Source organism: Protopterus annectens, chromosome 3.part0 (assembly GCF_019279795.1).
Source record: "Protopterus annectens isolate FY-2018-M chromosome 3.part0, PAN1.0, whole genome shotgun sequence".
NCBI lineage: Eukaryota > Metazoa > Chordata > Ceratodontiformes > Protopteridae > Protopterus > Protopterus annectens.
In genome coordinates this window covers 1,434,072,805-1,434,093,331 of record NC_056731.1, presented here as the reverse complement: position 1 = coordinate 1,434,093,331, position 20,527 = coordinate 1,434,072,805, and positions in this window count along the sequence as shown.

Below are 20,527 nucleotides of genomic sequence, written 5' to 3'. Positions count from 1 at the left end.
GGCTACGTTTTACATGAACTTCAGAACAAATTGGCTCCCCACTTAAGCACCATGTTCAATCATAGTTTCACATCAGGCTTTGTGCCCACTGAATGGTGCACTTAACAGTTATCCCACTCCACAAAGGGGGTGAGCCATCACTGATCCTGGGAACTATCGCCCTATTAGCCTGACAAACCCGGTCTTCAAGGCCATGGAACGTATCATCATTGAACTCATAAACAGAGACATTGGTAACCTCCAAACTCTGGACCCCACCCAAGTAGGGTTTATGAAAAGCAGATCATGCCTTCTGAACCTGATTGACTTCTTTGAGGCAGTCACCAAAGCCGTAGATGAGGATAAGTTGGTTCACACAGCCTATCTTGACCTACACAAGGCTTTTGACACCATTCCCCATTCTGGAATTATAGCTAAACTCACTAAACAAGGTATAAATCCCTACGTCACAAGATGAGTTGTCAACTGTCTCACTGACAGAACCCACACTCTAAAAGTTGCAGACTCCAAATCTGACTTCAAACCATTGACAAGTGGAGTACCACAGGGTTCTGTCCTGGGACCTCTCCTGTTTGGTATCTAATTCTCTGAAGTACAGGCTAATAGAGAAGGCCTCTGGCTAATGAAGTTTGCATATGACTGCAAACTAGGAGCCATAGATGAGTCCCCAAATGATGAGGATATCCTACAGAAGGGCCTCACTGAGGCAGATGCCTGTTGTCAGATGCATGGCCTCAAGCTCAATGCCAAAAAGTGCATTGTCATCCCTTTTGATAAAAACTCTGTACCCATGAACTACCAAATAAATGGCAGTCTACTTAATACCAAATTTGTGATAAGAGACCTTGGGACCTAGGTGGACAGTAGGCTCTCTTTTGATAATCACATCACCACAGTAGTCAGGAAATCCGTCTATGTGGCACACCTCATTACAAAATGGTTATCATCCAGGAAAAAAGAGGTCATTGTTCCCTTCTACTTGGCACTCATTAGACCCATTGTAGAGTGCAATTCCCCTTCTAGAATGTACCTCAAAAGACATCTGCAGCAGCTGGAAAGGCCACAGAAGTAACTCACAGAGAGTATTACTGGCCTCAAACAGATGCCCTAAACTGACTGTCTCAAAAAAACACAGATTTACTCTGTAAGCATATCACCTACTCCGAGGAGATCACTGTCTAACATATAAAGCTATGTTAAACCCAGAGCTGTTGGACATGCTACAACTAAAGAACCAATCCCTCCGAGCTACACGCTTTAGAGACCTAAACCTTCTCTGCACAATAAACAGGACATGCTGGAGGGATAGATTGCTGTCCCAGAGACTTCCTATACTTTGGAACAAGCTACCCATCTATGTCAAGCAAAGTTCCTCATTGCCACTCTTCAAGAAAAATCTTGTTGAGTGGATGGGAAATAGGAAATACACCCCAGGGATCACTTTTGTGACTCTGCTCAACAGGGGCACAGAAAATTAACTTTCTTGGGTGGCGTAAGCCAGGGAAGCTTGTTAGCTAGGCTTACTTAAGCCCTTAGGCCAATAGCCTAGATATACTTCTCACTCAAACACACACATACAGGATACTGTTCTTACACACACGTGCACACACACACACACACACACACACACACACACACACACACACACACACACACACACACACACATTTGCCAGGACTGAGATTAGAAACCCTACCTATCTAGTTACTGCTACTACAGTGTTATGCATTTACCACATTCACCACAAAGATTATAGGGTGAAAAGTTTCCCAAGGTAATTCCAAGGTGAACAACATCACCAGGCATTGTAAATTATGGCAATGGGTGATTAATGGGTGAGAATGGGCTCAAAATAATCGAACCTACCGTTATACACACTTACACAGAGAAATACACTCATACACACATTTGCCAGGACTGAGATTAGCAGCCCTGCCTATCTTGTTAGTCAGTCCATACTGTTACACAGTTCCTGCACACAGCATGGGGCTTATTGGGCTATAGAACGTCAACAGATATCTCAATGGCTGATGAAGATGGCAGGCCTTCTAAAGTGGACCTTGAGACGTGTACTGGGAGTACCATGGCCTAAAAATTTAAAACTCACCCCTACAATGGATATAGTTTTCACTCAGACACATACACAAGATACGGTTCTTACACATGCACACACACACACACACACACACACACACACACACACACACACACACACACACACGCACACACACACACACACTTGGCATGACTGAGATTAGATCCCCTACCTATCTAGTTATTGGTAATACAGTGTTATGCATTTATCACATGTGCCACGGAGCTTATCGTATGAAGAGTGCCACCACAGTTCTTCTAAGGTGAACAATATCACCCGCCCTTGTAAGGTATGGCAATGGTAGGTGTACTAGGTGAGATGGGCCTCAAACTACTTTCACCCACATGTTTACACACTCACAAATACTTTTATATACACTAATGCACACACAGTCATTTGCCAGTACAGAGACCCATAGGTTTATAACTTCATAAGTGTGTACTAAGCAAATGGCCATGGAATCTTTACAAGCCTAGCCCAAGGGAATACCCTGGGATCATGTCACCTGATGATAATCCCCAGTGTGTCTAATGAGTATAGCCACTGGAGTGATCCCTGGGTTGGGATTTTCATTCTCCATCTACTCATCCAGATTTCTCTTGAAGATGGCCAGTGAGGTACTCTGCTTGACATGTACATGAAGTCTATTCCATAGCGTGGGCAGTCTCTGGCTTGTGAACCTGTCCCTCCAGCATGTTCTGTTGACTGTAGAAATGGGGTTGAGGTCTCTGGGGTATGTGATGTGGATGGATTGATTTCTTTAGATGTAGCATTCCTGACATTGCTGGGTTAGACATGGCTGTGTAAGTCAGGCAGAGATCATCTCTAAGTAGCCAATATGAGACAGAGAATAGTTGGAGTTCTTGGTGTCTGCTCATATAGGGCAAGTGTTTAATGCCTAGGATACTCCTTGTGAGGCAATTTTGCAGTCTCTCCAGTTGTTGCAGGTGTCTAGTGGGGTACATGCCAAATGGACCATTGTACTCATTAATTAGCCTAATGAGGGGAGAGTACAGGGAGGCAATGACCTCTTACTACTTGGATGCAACACCCTTAGTCTGGAGATGGGACACATAGGACTTTATGAACACAGTGACACTGTGGTGGTCAACAGAGACCTCACTGTCAACCTGTGTTCCAGGTTCCCTTATAACAATATCAGTGTCCAGTGGACTACCATCAATGCAGTAATTAATGGGAACCATGTTGTTCCCAAAGGGGATGGCGGCACATTTTCTGGCATTGAACTAAAGTCCTGGGTTCTGACACCAGTCATAAGTCTCAGCGAGACCTTTGTGCATGATGTCAACATCATGTGCTGATGTAATAATAGCAGTCACCTTGCAGTCAACTGTGAACATTGTCAGCCGGAGTCCCCTCATGCTGGGATGGACTTCAGAGGTGTAGATCCCAAACTCGATGTGACCCAGGGCCAAACCCTATGGGACTCTACTCCTGACTGGTTGGCAGTCTGACATGTCGTTGGCTGCTTTCACACTGTGGGTTCTATCTGTAAGCCAGTTTGCAAGCCACCTAGTGATATAGGGGTTGATACTTAGCTGAGTGTGTTTGTCCATGATTCCTGAGTGGGGAATGGTATCCAAGGATTAGAAGGTCCACCTATCTTGTTATTTATTCCATACAGTTACTTAATTATTGCACACGGCACAGAGCTTATAGGGCTGCAGAGAGTCTACAGCTACCTCTACAGTGGATGACAACAGTAGGCCTTGTAAAGTGGACATTGGGATGTGTACTGTGTGACCAACAGCAAAAAATTGCAAAACCCACCCCCCATGAATATGGTTCTCACACAAACACATCCCCCAGCCACACACACATGCATACACGCACACACACACACACACACACACACACACACACACACACACACACACACACACACACACACACACACACACACTTGCCAGGACTGAGATTAGTACCCCCTACCTATATAGTTACTGCTGCTACAGTATTATGCATTTATCACCTGTGCAACAGACCTTATAGGGTGAAGGTTGTCCCAAGGTACTTCTAAGGTGAGGAACATCACCGGCCCTTGTAAAGTATATGTGTGATGTAACGGGTGAGAGAGGCCACAAAATACTTTAACCTACACATATATACACTTACACACACAAATGTGCCAGAACTGAGATTAGAACCCCTGCTTAACAAGTTATTTGTACTAGAGTGTTACACAATTATCACGAGTGCCATAGAGCATATAGGGCTGAGGGCTGCCCAAAGGTACTTCAAAGGTGACTGACAGCAGGACTACTAAAGTAGGGCACTAGGAAGTGTACTGGGTATGAACAGGCTCAAAATCTTTAACCTACAAACACACACACACACACACACACACACACACACACACACACACACACACACACACACTAATCCTTTACATTTGCCAGGACTGAGATTACAACCCCTAACAAACTAGTTATTTGTACTACAGTGTTACACAATTATCACACACGCCACAGAGCTTTCAGGGCTAAGGGCTGCCCAAAGGTACATCAGCAGGACTGCAAAGAAGGGCACTGGGAAGTGTACTGAGTATAAATGGGCTCAAAGCCTTTAACCTACAGACACACTACACAAACACACACTCTTTAAAATTTGCCAAAACTGAAATTAGAACCCCTACCTAAATAGGTATTTGTACTATAGTGTTATGCAGTTATCGCATACACCACATAGCTTATAGGGTTGAAGCCAGTCCAACAGTACTTCTACAGTGAATAACATTAGCAGATCTTGTGAAGTAGGGCAATGGGAGGTGTAGTGGGTGAGAATGGACTAAAATACATATTCCTACATATATATACACACACACACACACACACACATACACACGCGCACACACACACACACACACACACACACACACACACACACACACACACACACACACAAAACCACTGTGATTAGAACCCCTACCTATCTGGTTATTTATATTATTGTGTTACACAGTTACCACATGTGCTATGGAACTTACAGGACTGGTGCCCATCCAAAGGTACTTCTAAAGTGAGTAACACTGGCAGATGTAATGTAGGGCAATGGGAAGTGTACTGGGTGGGCAAGGCATCATAATACCTAGACTTACAGACACACACACACACACACACACACACACACACACACACACACACACACACACACACACACACACACACACACACAGATGATGTGATATCCCAACCCCCATCTCAGAACCATCAGACAATGAATCTCATCTTCATGCTGGCACATGCCAGTATTCACAACTGGTATGCAACTGCCTGCAGCAAGACTTCACTCTATACCATTCAGGGTATCCCTGTGCATGACTCACTGTCTGTGTGTGTCTCCCTGCGTGTCTCACTCTATCACTTTCTGTCCCCCTTTTCCCCATGTCTATGTGTGTGTATATGCTTGACATATTGTAATATGTTGCCCATATATATATGTGTGTGTGTATCGCACACACCAAATGCATATATAACACATATGTGCCACCTACAGCTGGCTGTGGGTGATCCTGTCTGATGTTTGTGTGTGGAGACAGTTAGGTTTACATAGCTGTTTGTGTGTGTATGCAAAGACATTTGCACAATACAGAAATATATATATATATATATATATATATATATATATATATATATATACATATATATAATCCAATGTGGTTTCAGACATGGGCTTCACTTATCTAAGTATAAGAGAATGCTCAGTATGACCTTCTATAGTAAGTGTGAGAATCCATTCCATGGATAGTTGTACTGGTGTTGTGTGCTACAGCCATATCTTGCAATCTGTTGTGCAAGATATCTGGAGATAGGCTGCCAATATGGGGAAACAATGGGCCGAACATAGTGGGGTACTGTAACTATTGCAGTTATCAATGTATGAGTTGCTTGAGTGACATTGTTTGTTTTAGCAGACATTTTCTGACATATGTAATGTTTGTCACTGTACTGTATTGAGTCATTATCTACTAACATATATAATTGGATCATCACAGTTATTTACCAGAGAAATACAAGATGGATGATGCACAGACCTATATTATGAGGTAAAGGCTAGACATTCTTGCACAATCTAGCCAGTTGGGATGTATGGCTACAGCTAATTGACTGATGAAGCTGTGTAAAAGGTCCAGCACCTTGGTGATATGCTGGCTGGGGATCTCCTGGTTGTGCACTATTCTTCGTACCAGACAGATCATATCCTGGTGCGGACATACCTGTCAACTGTACAGATTCTTAAAGATTATCCAGATGCATGCCTCATATATCTGGTCAGTTTCCATTACATTGTGGTTTTCTAGCACATTTGTTGCAAATCAGTCAGAGTTGCAGTCAGGGAATACTGACAGAACATTAGAGCTTCAGACTTCACACCCTTCATGACATCCATGCTACTACACACCCCCTCTGTCATTCTATCAACTGTCTAACATTATGAGAGCAATATTTCAAATGTGTCCCAATAGCTGGGACTTTATCCTACAATTATGTATGTCTTTATCCAGATTTCTTCCTATACAAGGTTCAGAGGTATGCTACTAGCATTTAGCGGCATGGCCTTACATTTGCATTTTGTTGACTGTGTTATGTTGGCAATATGGACCCTATGACATTCCCTACAAAGGCACTATGTGTGAGTTATGGGCCTTTGCCAGAGGCCTGTAGGCCATGCTGCAGGTCATCTGTGGTGAGACAGTGCATTCTGTCACTCAGATGTTCCCAGGCTGCCAGGCAGTGGACCCCCCTGGGGTGACAATGGTAAGTGACAGAACGCACTGCTGTGCTAGTAGGCACCATACTTTTCTATATATGTGAGCCAGACATCTGGACAAAGCCATGAGTCATTGGGTGACAAAGGCCTAAATATACAGACTATTGTAATTATTGGCCTTACAAATCTGAAAGGGTGATACAATAACAGATTTTGTATTAGCATGCATTTTTCTACTGGGTATGAAGTCTGAGACACTACAATCCATCAATATTTTCTGACTTTAGACTTTTGTGGTTTGCCGGTGATTTGCCAGACAACCACTATTTCAGAATAAAGACACCACAGATATGATGCAAACCTGTGTACATTCTGCAAAAGGTCTGTACAGTTGTGAGGTATGGTAGACACTATATAGGTTACTCCAGCCTGTGTACTGTTCATATTTTTGGCCCCCTGTACATGACCTGTCCAGCTTCCTGGCAGTAATGGATATTGACATCTGGACAGTGTGTAACCTCCCACCATATGTGTAGTTCACATGCAAAATAGTTGACACTGGATTTCGTGGAACATGACTTTGTCTACCCACAGTACTGTACCTAGGCCAGAAGGACACAACAGCCATGAGAAGTTGCTGGCCACATCCTGACAAGTATTCCCCACACATATGCATAGCTCATTGACCCCTTTATATTGTGGACATGCAACAAGTTCTCATGTTGATTGGGACAGCTCTGGCAATGTATGTTCTGCTGCTATTACTCTACAAACTTACATGTTATTGCATTTCTATGTGAATATGGATGTGGGGGGACACACCTGTCAACAGTACACATTTGCACAGACTGTGCTAATATTGGCTTTACATTTTGGTTCCATTTAGCATAGTATTGTGCCCTGTCTTGGAGAATAGAGGCATATCACTAGAGACCATAGGTTAGATTGTAATGCCATACAACTGAGTTTCAGACTTCATACCCTTCTGGGAATCTTACTGCAACTTCAAGGCCTGTTGTGATATCACTTTGTAAGTCAGTAGGGAGTATTCCATCATTGTGGCCATTTGTGTGCCTTTGCCAGACATTCCTTTATGGCTTTCTATGGCTGACTTGCTGTGTGAGTCTGGGAGTGAGTATGGGATCCCCACAGTGGCATCCATGCATGTGACCTATGACCATCCCCTTAGTTGGCCCCCACATATACTGCAGTGGGATTTATCACCTAAAATTATACTGCATAGTGTGGGGAAGCCAGTATTGTGTAGACATTTCCTGGTGTCCCACATAGCTACCAGCAGTCTGCTGCTATCCCAGTTGGCCACCCCATTCCCTTGCCTGTATGCAGCATTACCATAGATATGCTACCAAAACATACTAATGCATTAATGTATTGTTAAGAAGACTGACTTACCTTGTGCCTGTGGCAGTTGTGCGGATGATCCTTGAGGGCCACCTATGTTGGATGCACACAGTTCACTGCCTATACCTGGTGAGTTACAGGTAATGTGATGTGTGTGTCATCCATTTTACTGTGTATGCGAGTCAGAGAGGTGTCAGTTCCTAGGACCCTACAGTGTTAGTGTGTGTGCTATGCATTGCCTCTTCACCAAGGCCTGGGCATACTGGGCATGTCTCCGTTTGCCTACAGGAGCAGGCTTAGAGGCCTCCTCCTCTGAGTCCCTCTGTGCCTGTGGGGACCTTGGCAATGGTGGTAAGCTGTGTGATGCTTCTCCATGCTATTCCTGCGGCAGCTGTTTCCACTGGATCATATTGTGTAGCATGGCTCATACTATGAACATGTGTGCACATGTGGCTGGAGTGCACTGCAAGGCTCCACCAGATATGTAAATGCAGAGGAACCGTGAATTGAGCATCCAAAACACATGTTCTATAATGATCCTGGTTTTTGTGTGCACCTCATTGTGGCATTCTTGAGTGGGTGTGTGTGCATTTCTGATGGGTGTCATCATCCATGGCTTCAGTGCATAGCCAGTATCCCCCACCAGATGGCCATATGGGATGTCCCCACTGGCAAATGCCTGGTAGAGCTGTGACTAATGCCAGATGTGGGGAGTCATGATAGCTTCCAGGGCTGCCAGCACACACATTCATGATAATGCCCTAGGCATTGCACACGACCTGGCATTTGATATAGGGGAAGCCCCTTGCAGTTAATGTAGACCCTACCCTGTTCACCGGGTGATGCTGTGATGTGGATGTATGTGCAGTCTATTGCAATCAGTACCTCTGGGTATTCTGTTACACAGTGGTAGAGACACATATTGCTGGTCCTTTCCTCATGGGTGTTGGGGAAGTAAATGTGCTCATCGGCATGTGGTAGGATGGCATACAGGAACTGGTGGAGTACCCTGGATGCAAATGCCTGTGAGACCCCCATGATGTCCCCAGTAGGTCTTTGGAAAGTACCTGTTGCTAATATTCCTAAGGCTACACATACCTTGTTATCCACTGGGATGGGTTCCCCTCTGTTGGTTCTGGGTCTGAGTTGAGGCTGGCACAGCTCGATGATTTGCTGCAGTAAATCTCTGTCCACCCTGTAGTGCTCTACTGTCTCCAGATCATGTAGGCCCTGGTAAGTTATCCTGGGTCTGTACACTCTTCTCCTCCTCCTTGGTCTGTGGTGGTGGTTGTCAGCATTATCCTCCTCACCATCCTCAGCCTCTAACACATAGTGATAGATCAAGGAAATGGCAGCCTCTTTTTTTGGTTAAAATGTCCCTGCATGTGTACACCAATGGTGCAGAGTTTGTGAGAAAAAACAGACTGTAAGGTGTTTCCATAGTTTATACTGTTGTGCTGTAGATGCTGCCTGAATGATTGGCTGACTATGATGCATTCCACCTACCAGCTATGTTATTTGTACTTGTTTGCTTTAATTCTGCTATTTTCCTTTTTTCTATTGTCCCCTTCCCATTTTTGCCCAGTTTAAGCCCCAAGGTGTGTAGCACAAACCCTATGCCCAAATGTAAACAGTCCTGCTATTTCCAGTATTTTTTTTTTTTTTGGTTTTAGACCCAGTGGGCACTGCACAAACCTGCTTAGCTAATGTAAACACTGAGAAATGGCACTACCTGGATGCGAAAATGCCTTTTCATTTCATGGTAATAAGTCAATACAGCCTCAGACACACCCCCATGCTTAGCTGTGCTTAGCTAAGCTTAACTGGGAGCCATGGAGCTCCAATGTACTTACACCAAGCATGACACACCCCCTTTTCATGTCTGCTGCTCCTCCTGCGTACACCACTGCCTTATAGCACCTACATGGTTAGGTGCAGTTTGGCACTTAGAATCTTTTTGTGATTCAGTAAATTTCCTTCATTAGCATACACCACTTCCTTAATTTCTAGTTACTGCACTACACCAGAGCCTTTCCCCTTAGCAACCACTGTTTCCTGGTATTGTTTTGATTCTGCATGCCATAGACTATAATGGCAAAATGCAGATTTCACCTAAATTTGCGTTTTCAACTTTTTTTTTAATATTTTCAGCACAATCCCATTTGCACACCACTGCCCTATGCTTAAATGGTCAAGATCAGCCAAAAAAAACTTTTATTTTTATAAAATTGAAACACTTTTCCATGCCAATGACCATATCTTTTGCCATTGGCATGCCTAAAGATTATAATACATGCTTTTATTTGAGCTGTCATGCTTCCATTTTGATTTTTGCAGAAATATATTTGGCTAATAGCCGATTACATTTCTACAAGTAACACTATTCCTGCAAAGATGTATGCCTACTTCCTGAATCACTAATTCACCTCATTTGCATGGTTTAAACCAGCAAATGAGGTAATTAGTATTATTCTGTGGTGTCCGTGCAAGAATCTGCCAAGGTCATGCGTGTCCCCAGGCTTGTTTATTGGATCACTCAGCGGCTATATTCCATGCAGGAGTGGCTGCACTGTCCTTAAACTCTGTGTAAGCTTTACTGAATCCTGGGGATGGTGTTCAACATAAATTGTGGGACCAATGTAAATGTAACCATTCACAACACTAAGGGAAAGTCAGACTCTGACAAACATTGGGCTAGATTCATTAAAGCCTACACCAAGTGTACTTGATCTGTATACAAGAACATCCCTACCACATATTTTGTGCTCTCTGGTCACTTAAAAAATTACACTAAGTGTACATGTAGTCAACACATTGTGGCAAACTTTATGAAGCCCCCTAGATATTTTAAGCCTGCAAGAAAATCAGTAGGTAAACTAAAATTAGGAGGAAGAAGGTATGAGTTGTGCTTGTATTGTCTGTTTATTCAGAATGGTGTACACTTAGTATACACTTCCTATTGAAATGTCAGCACTCGAAATGTCAAGCGTCAACAAGCCAAAAAAAAAAAGCCAAAAAACACAGGAGAAGTGTGAATTTCAAAGATTGCTATTTTCTTTAAAGCTTCTTTTTGCAGGGGGGCAAGCCCCCTACACACCCCAGGCTTATTTATATCAATGCCAAGATCTTCATACATTGGAGAAAAGGGAGTATTCTGAGAAATGGCATCTTGGAATTAGTATATGTAAGTCCCATCTCTCAGTCATTCAGTCTCCATGTTTTTGGACTCACTCTAGCAGGTCCTGACATTTCAAATGGTTGCCGTACATTTAGTGTAGGCATTAATGAATCATAGGGAAGTTTAACAGAAACAAGGAATCATGCTGCTCAATAGAGCCAGTCACAAAATGTGCAGTTCTTCAAACAAGGAAATCATAAAAGGAACTTCCTGATTTTAAGAACAGTATACATAGTGCCTATTTCCACAAGAAGATATAACAGTGTTTTACTTACACTGAGAATGGATCTTCATCAACAGGAAAGGCTCAACTATCAAACTGCCAACAGTTAATACATTAAGCTGAACAAGCAACAAAAAAACTGTGGATGGTATTCTTAGTCCCGAGGTTTGCATGTTCATGGTGGTTATCTGCGAAGAGCATGGCTATGCCTATATACAAATACACCTATTACAGGTTACTTGTGATGATATGACATTGCAAAAGGTTTCTAAAAGGAAATGCTCACTTTTGTAAAATGCTTAAACTACTGAAGTACTAGCAGAAAATGTAAATGCTTATAGGATTTTGGAGGAATCAGGAACTGACACATTATGGATGAACACAACTATGTGTAAACACAGTAGGAGTAATGAGAGGTATTTAAAGCAAGTGGCTTGCAGCCCAGCTATAATATTAACTTTTAAAAAGTTGGTGCCCTTATGTGAACCTTCTGTTTGTTTTGTTTTTTTTTATTGTTTTGCTTTGTTTTTTGTTTTGTTTTGAAAGAGTGGAAAAGGGGAAAGTAGGAAAGATTGAAAACTTGGGAGACATAACAAAGAGGGAAAGAGAGAAGGAAAACATCTAAGGAGCCTTGCTGAGTGAGATGGGAGAGGAGGAGTTCTATAGTTTTGGTGGGGATAGACCCCCCCCCCATTTTTCATATAAGAAAGTAGTTTGGGAAGGAAGTAGGTTTGAGGGTGTAAGAGAGAGAGGATTGGGGAAGGAGGGGATAGACAGGAGTTGTTTCTTGGTAAATCCTGATCCACTGGACCTGAAATATTTCCAGTGCATGATGATGGTGTAGTAGAAGACCCAGTGTTTGAGAAGGTGGAGGACTATGAGGGTTTGGTAGTCAGAGCCAACTGGGGCAGGAAGTCTTTTATCCACTGTAGAAGATCCTGCAAGTACCAACATTGTCTTTCACTACCTGCTTCACCTAATACTCATCCAGGTCAAGAAGCTCATGGTTTACATGGCTTGCCACACTGCACCATGCCACAGTGTGTACATGAGCAGTTCCATCACCTCAACACTTTAATTATGTCTTTGGATGAGCAGGGAGTAAACATTCCCTGACATGGTAAGAATGTAGCTGGGCTTTGCCTAGGACTTCTGAACCAATGGAAAAAGGAACATTACTGGGAATTGAAGGGAAAAAATGAAAGTAAAAATTATATTCTGAGAAATAGTACTGGAAAGTTGTAAACAATTAGTAGGAGGATATGAATTTGTGATAAATTTTACAGCTGCAATCTACTGATAATAAAAAATAAGCTGGTGTAACATTTTACATCGATCAGTTATTCTGCAATATTTTACTGAAATGAATTGTGCTGCAGTTTTGTACAGGGAGCACATTACTTCTGCTGTTATATTTGTGTATTACATCATTTGTACTTAAAACTAATGTGAAAAAATAATTTTATTTCTAGTTGAACTGATTGCTGAGGTGAATTGTACGTTTTTATTTCAGAAACACGTTTGTTGTTTGCATACTCACAAGCAATCTCAGTCAGCCTAGCCAGTCTTCTATTTTGCTCGAAACTGTTATACTGACTCTTCTGTTCACATAAAAAAGAAAAAATATTATATATATATATATATATATATATATATATATATATATATATATATATATATTATATATATATATATATATATATATATATATATATATATATATATATATATATCTCCCTTATATGCTTACTAAAGCATGTAATTTATTTACATAATTATTGTGAATCCATTAGTATTATGAAATATTTCTATGTACTAATAGCTATTCAAAACTTTGCTTACTACAAGGTAAAGCAGAAGGATATCCTTACTTCCATAAAATTGTTAAATTTTTTTTCTGGCAACAGATTTTCTGCTTGGGGGATAGGAAAATTAATCAACCTTTGCATATCTCTCAGTTCTGTCTTATGTGTCTGCTTTGTACTATGCCTTACATACTCTACCTGCATATTTAAATAATAGCATGTAAAGCTGCCATAAGGAAGACATTGACCAGGATTCAATAAAGCTTACACTGAGCTACTCTCCATGTAAGAATAGTGGCATGGCTCAAACATGAAGTTTGGAGCCTGTGCAATCCAGTAAACAAGGCTGGGGGTGTGCATCAGCCTCCCAGCACTATTACAACATGGACACCACGGAATAATGCAAAGCACCTCATTTGTTGATGAAAACCATGGAAATGAGGTGAATTAGTGATCCAGCAAGCAGACAGGCATCCATGTTGGAGCTATGTCTGCAGCAGAAATGTATTTGGTTACTAACCATGTACAGTGAATATAAAAAGTGCACACACCCCTGTTAAAATGCCAGGTTTTTATGATATAAAAAATGTGACCACGATAAATCATTTCAAAACTTTTCCCACCTTTAATGTGACCTATAACCTGTACAATTCAATTCTAAACACAAACAAAACTATTAGGGAAAAAATATAAAAAATAAAAAAAGGTACAATAAGCCAGTTGCAAGTGTGCACACCCTTAAACTAATACTTTGTTAAAGCAACTTTTGATTTAATTACAGCAGTCAATCTTCTTGGATAGAAGTCTATCAGCATGGCTCATTTTGACTTGGCAATATGTGCCCTCTTCCTTGCAAAAGTGCTCCAAATCAGTCAGATTGAGAGGGCATCTAATGTGCATAGTCCTTTTCAGGTCACCCCACAGATTTTCTACTGGATTTAGGTCTGGGCTCTGGCTGGGCCATTCTAAAACTTTAATTGGGGTCATTGTTGTGTTGAAAGGTGAAATTCCTCTTCATTTTCAGCTTTATAGCAGAGGCATGAAGGTTTTGGGCCAAAAGTGACTAGTATTTGGAACTATTCATAAGTCTCTCCACCTTAACTAAAGCCCCAGGTCGAGGTGAAGAAAAGCAACCCCAAAGCATGATACTGCCTCCACCATGCTTCACCATGAGGATGGTGTTTTTTTGGTGATGCAAAGTGTTGTTTTTGTGCCAAATGTATCTTTTAGAATTCTGGCCAAAAAGTTCAACCTTGTTCTCATTAGATCATAACACATTTTCCCACAAGTTTTTGGGAGACTTGATGTACTGTTTTGCAGATTTTATCCAGGCCTGGATGTTTTTCTGTGGAAGAAAAGGCTTCCTTCTTGCAACCCTACCCCATATGCCAGGCATATGGAGAATACGGAAGATTGTTGTCACATGTAGTACACAACTAGTACTTGCCAGAAATTCCTGCAACTCCTTCAAGTGTTGCTGTAGGTCTCTTGGCAGCCTCCCTGACCAGTTTTCATCTTGTCTTTTCATCAGTTTTGGAGGGACAGCAAGTTCTTTGCAACGTCACTGTTGTCCCATATTTTCTCCACTTTTTGATGACTGTCTTCACTGTGTTCCATGGTATATCCAATGCTGTGAAGATTGTTTGGACACTTCTCCTGACTGATACCTTTCAACAATGAGATCCCATTAATGCTTTGCAAGCTCTCTGTGAACTATGGATTTTGCTGTAGCAGACAACTGAGCAAATGTCAGGAAAATCCTACTAGGACAGCTGAACTTTATTTGGGGTTAATCAGAGTCTCTTTAATTGATGGCAGGTATATACCTAAGAAGACTGAATGCTGTATTTAAATCAAAAGGTGCTTCAACAAAGTATTAGTTTAAGGGTGTACACACGTATGCAACCAGCTTATTGTATGTTTTTTATTTTTTATATTTTCCCCTAACAGATTTGTTTGTTTTCAATTGAATTGTCCAGGTCATAGGTCACATTAAAGGTAGGAAAAGTTTTGAAGTGATTTATTGTGGTGTCATTTTTTTATATCACAAACACCTGACATTTAAACATGGGGTGTGTAAACTTTTTATATCCACTGTACATTTCTGCAAAAATCAAAATGGGGGCATGACAGCTCAAAGTAAAGCATGTGTTATGTTTATTAGGCATGACAATGGCCAAAACTATGGCCGCTGGCATGCTAAAGTGTTTTATAATAGCAAAAAATCAAAGTTTTTTTTTTGCTGATTTCAGCCGTTTAAGTGGAGCACAGCGGAGTGCAAACACAATCGTGCAGAAAATAAAAAAAAATGTAAAAAGACAATTAAATGTGAAACATGAATTTTGCCATTATAATGGGCAGCACGCATACTCATAACAATTACAGGTAACAGTGGTTGCTAAGCACATAGGCTCCAGTGTAGTGGTGTAACTAGGGACTAAGGCAGTGGAGTATGTAAATGAGCTAAATTTATTGAATAGCAAAATGGGAGACAGTGTCCGTGGGTACCTAACCATGTAGGAGCTATAATGTGGTAGTGCAAGCAGAAAAACCAGCTGACATGAGAAGAGGGTTTGTCATCCTTGGTGTAAGCACAATGGAGCTCTGTAGCTTCTATTTGCACTCATCTAAGCACCGCTAAGCAAGTAGATGTGTCTGAGGCTGCTTAGCTGTGCTTAGCTAGTTCAAGAAATGATGAGCATGTTCATGTCCAGGAGGCCTTTCTTGCTCAACAATGTTTACACTAGCTAAAACAGTTTGTGTGGCACACTGTGGGGCTTAAACACAGAAAAAATAGAAAAAAAAGAGGAAATTGCAGAATAAAGGGAATGAACTACAAATCACTAATGTAGACTCTGCCACTCATAGTGGCCCATTCAAACCCCTCAATAATATAGCTGGCAGGTGGAATGCATCATAGTCAGCCAATCACACAGGCAGCATCTGCAGCACACCAGTCTAAAGTATGCAAACACCTTTCAGTCTGTTTTTCCCACAAACTCTGCACCATTGGTGTACACACTTGCGAATTTTAACTGACAAAATGATAGTGGTGGCTGCTTTGCTACATCCGTATACGCTACAGACTGAGAGTGGTGAAGAGGATAATGCTGACAATTGGCCCAGACTGAGGAGGAGATGAGTGTTCAGATCCAGGATAACCTTCTATGGGCTACATCATATGGAGCTACTAGAGCACTACAGGGTGGACAGGGACATACTTTAGCAACTCACCGAGCTCTGCTGGTCTTATCTCAGACCCCGAGCCAACAGAGGGGAACCCATCCCAGTTGATACCAAGGTATGTGTAGCCTTAAGAATATTAGCTACAGGTACTTTCCAAAGACCTACTGGGGACATCATGGGGGTCTCACAGGCATCTGCATCCAAGGTACTCCACCATTTCCTGGATGCCATGCGACCACACACATGCTGGTGAGCACATTTATTTCCCCAGCACCAGTGAGGAGATGACAAGCAATATTTATCTCTTCCACCATGTAGCAGACTATCCAGAGGTACTGGATGCCATAGACTGCACTCACATCCATATCAAAGCACCACCCGGTGAAGATGGTAGGGTGTATATCAACCACAAGGGCTATCACTCCATCAACTGCCAGGTCATGAGCAATGTCCAGGGCATTATCATGAATGTGTGTGCTGGCAGCCCTGGCAACTATCATGATTCCCACATCTGGCATGCCTCATAGCTGTACCAGGCATTTACAGGGGGACATCCCATATGGCCATCTCGTGGGGGATGCTGGCTATGCACTGGTACTGTGGATGATGACACCCATCAGAAATGCACACACACCCACTGAAGAATGCCATAATGAGGCACATGCCCAAACTAGGAACATTATAGAGCATGTGTTTGGGATGCTCAAGTCATGGTTCCACTGCCTTGACATATCTGGTGGAGCCTTCCACTATTCTACAGTCAAGTGTGCACATGTTCATAGGATGCTTCATGTTACACAATATGATCCTGCAGAAACAGCTGCAGCAGGAACATCACAGGGAAGGGGCATGCAGCCTCCGAACATTCCCAAGGCCTTCATAGGCATAGGGGGACTCAGAGGAGGAACCCCCTGAGTCTGCCCCTGTAGGCAGATGTAGGCATGCCCAGTATGTCCTGACCTTGGCAAACAGGCAATGCATAACACATACACTTACAACCTAGGGACCCAGGGACTGACACCTCTCTCTGACTCGCACACATAGTAAAATGAATGCCACACACATCACACTACCTGTACATTACCATGTATAGGCCATGTACTGTGTGTATCCGACAGAGTCAGCCCTCAACCACCATCCTCACAACTGCCACAGGCAAAATGTAAGTCATACTTCTTAGCAATAGATGAATGCAGTAGTAGTATGTTTTGGTAGCATATCTCAGGTATTGCTGCATGTACTGTATGCAAGGGAATGGGGTGGCCTACTGGAAGAGCAGCAGACAACCGACAGCTATGTGGGACAACAGGAAATGTCTGCACAATACTGGCTTCCGCAGAGTATGCAGTAGTCCCCTAGCTGACAAAAGTCACTGCAGTGTGTGTGGGGGGCAAATAAACTGGGGGGGTCATATGTCACATGCATGGATGTCAATGTTGGGGTCCTATACTCACCCCTCAGCCTCTCCAAGCAAATCAGCAGTAGAAATCTATTAAGAAATGCCTGGCAAAGGCCCACAAATAGGGACAATGATCAAATATTCCTCTGACAATCTTACACAGTGATATTACAGCAGGTCTTGCAGTTGCATGAAGTCTCTGAAGAGTAGGAAGTCTGAAACCAAAATGTCTGCCATTGCATCTTAACGTTCAGTCTTGACTGATATGCCAGTATTCTCCAAGGCAGACACAACACTATGCTAAATGGAGTCAAAAAGTAAAGCCAACATGTGCACAGGCTGTGCAAATGTGTACAGTTGACAAGTATGCCCCCCCCCACAACACACCTGTGTCCCCATAGAAATGCAGTAACATGTATATTTGTAGGGTAATAGCAGCAGAGCACACATTTCTAGGTCTGTCCCAATCAACTTGATAACTTATTGCATGTACACAATATGCAGGGGTTGATAAGCTATGTATATGTGTGGTCAATACTGTCAGGAAGTGGGCAGCACTTCACTTGGCTGCTGTAGTTGCTTAGTGGCCTAGGTACAGTACTGTGGTTGACAGGGTCCGTGTTCCAAGGCTTTCTGTGCCAACTATTTTGCATGTCATCTACGCCTACAGTAGGACCTATACACACTGTCCACAACTCAATAGCCATTAGTGCAGGAATGATGGAGAAGTCAGGGACAGGGGGCTACTCATATGGACAGTCCACAGCTCAGTGTAACTTACACAGAGCCTAGCATACCTGTCAACTGTACAGAATTTTGCAGAATGTGCAGAGTTTTGCATCATAAGTTTGCTCTTTGTCATGAAATTGTGGTTTTCTGACAAATCATGTGCAAATCATGAAAGACTAAAATCAAAAAATAATGAACAGATGTTAATTTCAGACTTCATACCCTTTAGAAAAATGCATGCTAATGCTAAACCTGCTATTGTAGCAGCTATCTACATTTGTTAGGGCAATATTTAACACCTGTCTCTATTTTTGGCCATTGGTCACCCAATTATTTACGGCTTTCCCCAGATTTCTGGCTCTAACAGGTTGAGAGGTACGGTGCCTAGTAGAACAGCAGGTATCTGAAAGTTACTGTACTGCCAGGCTATAAATGGTTGCCACGTTACTGTGTCAGCACTGAGAGCAAGTCACTGGCCACCATCCATACCCCTGGAATGACAGGCTGTCACAGAAGGACAACAGGTATGCCACATATATCTTTTCTGCTTATCCTAACATTGCATTTGCCTGCCAAACTATTTGAAAAACAAGAAAGGTTCATGTCAAAACATCAATGGCAGACAGCGGAGAAGCAGAAGTCATACCCATAAGAAAAAGCAAGAAAATACCAAACCGGTCTCCAAAATGTCTATGTTTGGCAGAGCATTATTAACACACTGTCCCCATGCATGGGTCTGTGTCTGATTGTCATATATGGGCCTATCCAGATGTCAGCCTGTGACAGGTTGACAGCTAGGGCCAACATGTAGCCTCATAATAACATAGCAACACAAACCTTCTGAGGACCTCAGCAGATGTAGTGGTGCAATGATGGACAACCTGCTAAATAGGTACATTCAGAGGTGATAAGCCCATAACCCTGTGTGTGATGTTATGGCATCTACCCTGCTCACACCACAAATACAAATATATAACAGCAGCCACTGTGGACAAAGCCTGTGACTGGACTACAGAAGGACAAAGAGACACACATAAGGGAAAGGGGAACCACTGGCCAGACAAACAGAAAATGTGCACACCAGAACAAATCATCCAGTAGCATAGCTACCCTGCAGGGTATGGAGTAAGTACACATCAACCACAATTACACAACACACACCCACGTAAGTGGAGATCATCAACAAAACAAAAATGCAAACAAAGGACACTTCAGAGGCAAAAATACATGGGAAGTCCACAAACCTACACACCACAGAACATGGATAGTCCACACACCAGTGTCTCGCAACCACTAAGGCCTTACCATAAACCCAACATATTCCTCATAGGAGACTCTATCAGAGCACACACAGATGTGCCTCTCTCCAAGCTGGATAAGGAGAAAGTCATGCTTACTTGTCTGTCAGATGCCAGAATCCACCATATCACACATGCAATCAGATCACTCCACAAAAGGTATTGTTATTACTGCGGCCTAGTCCATGGTGGTGTGAATGACGTCAGATGTATCTACTTGGACTAAAGGAAGACAGACATGATTCAGCTTGCTGAATATGTGTCCCATGCAGGTATGTCCCTAGCCTTAAGCAGTATTTTACCATCACCTGAAATGATGGCCCAGTACAAACAGATAATGATTGTCAGCAGCAAATGGCTTGCTTACTGGTGTCATCCCAGGGGGATCCATTGTCTGGCAGCCTGGGAACATATGACTGACAGACCACGCTGCTTTGCCAGAGGAGGCCTGTATCTGTCTCACATGGCCTTCAGACCTCTGGCAAAGGTCCTTGCCTCCCTCATAGTGCCTTTTTAGGGAA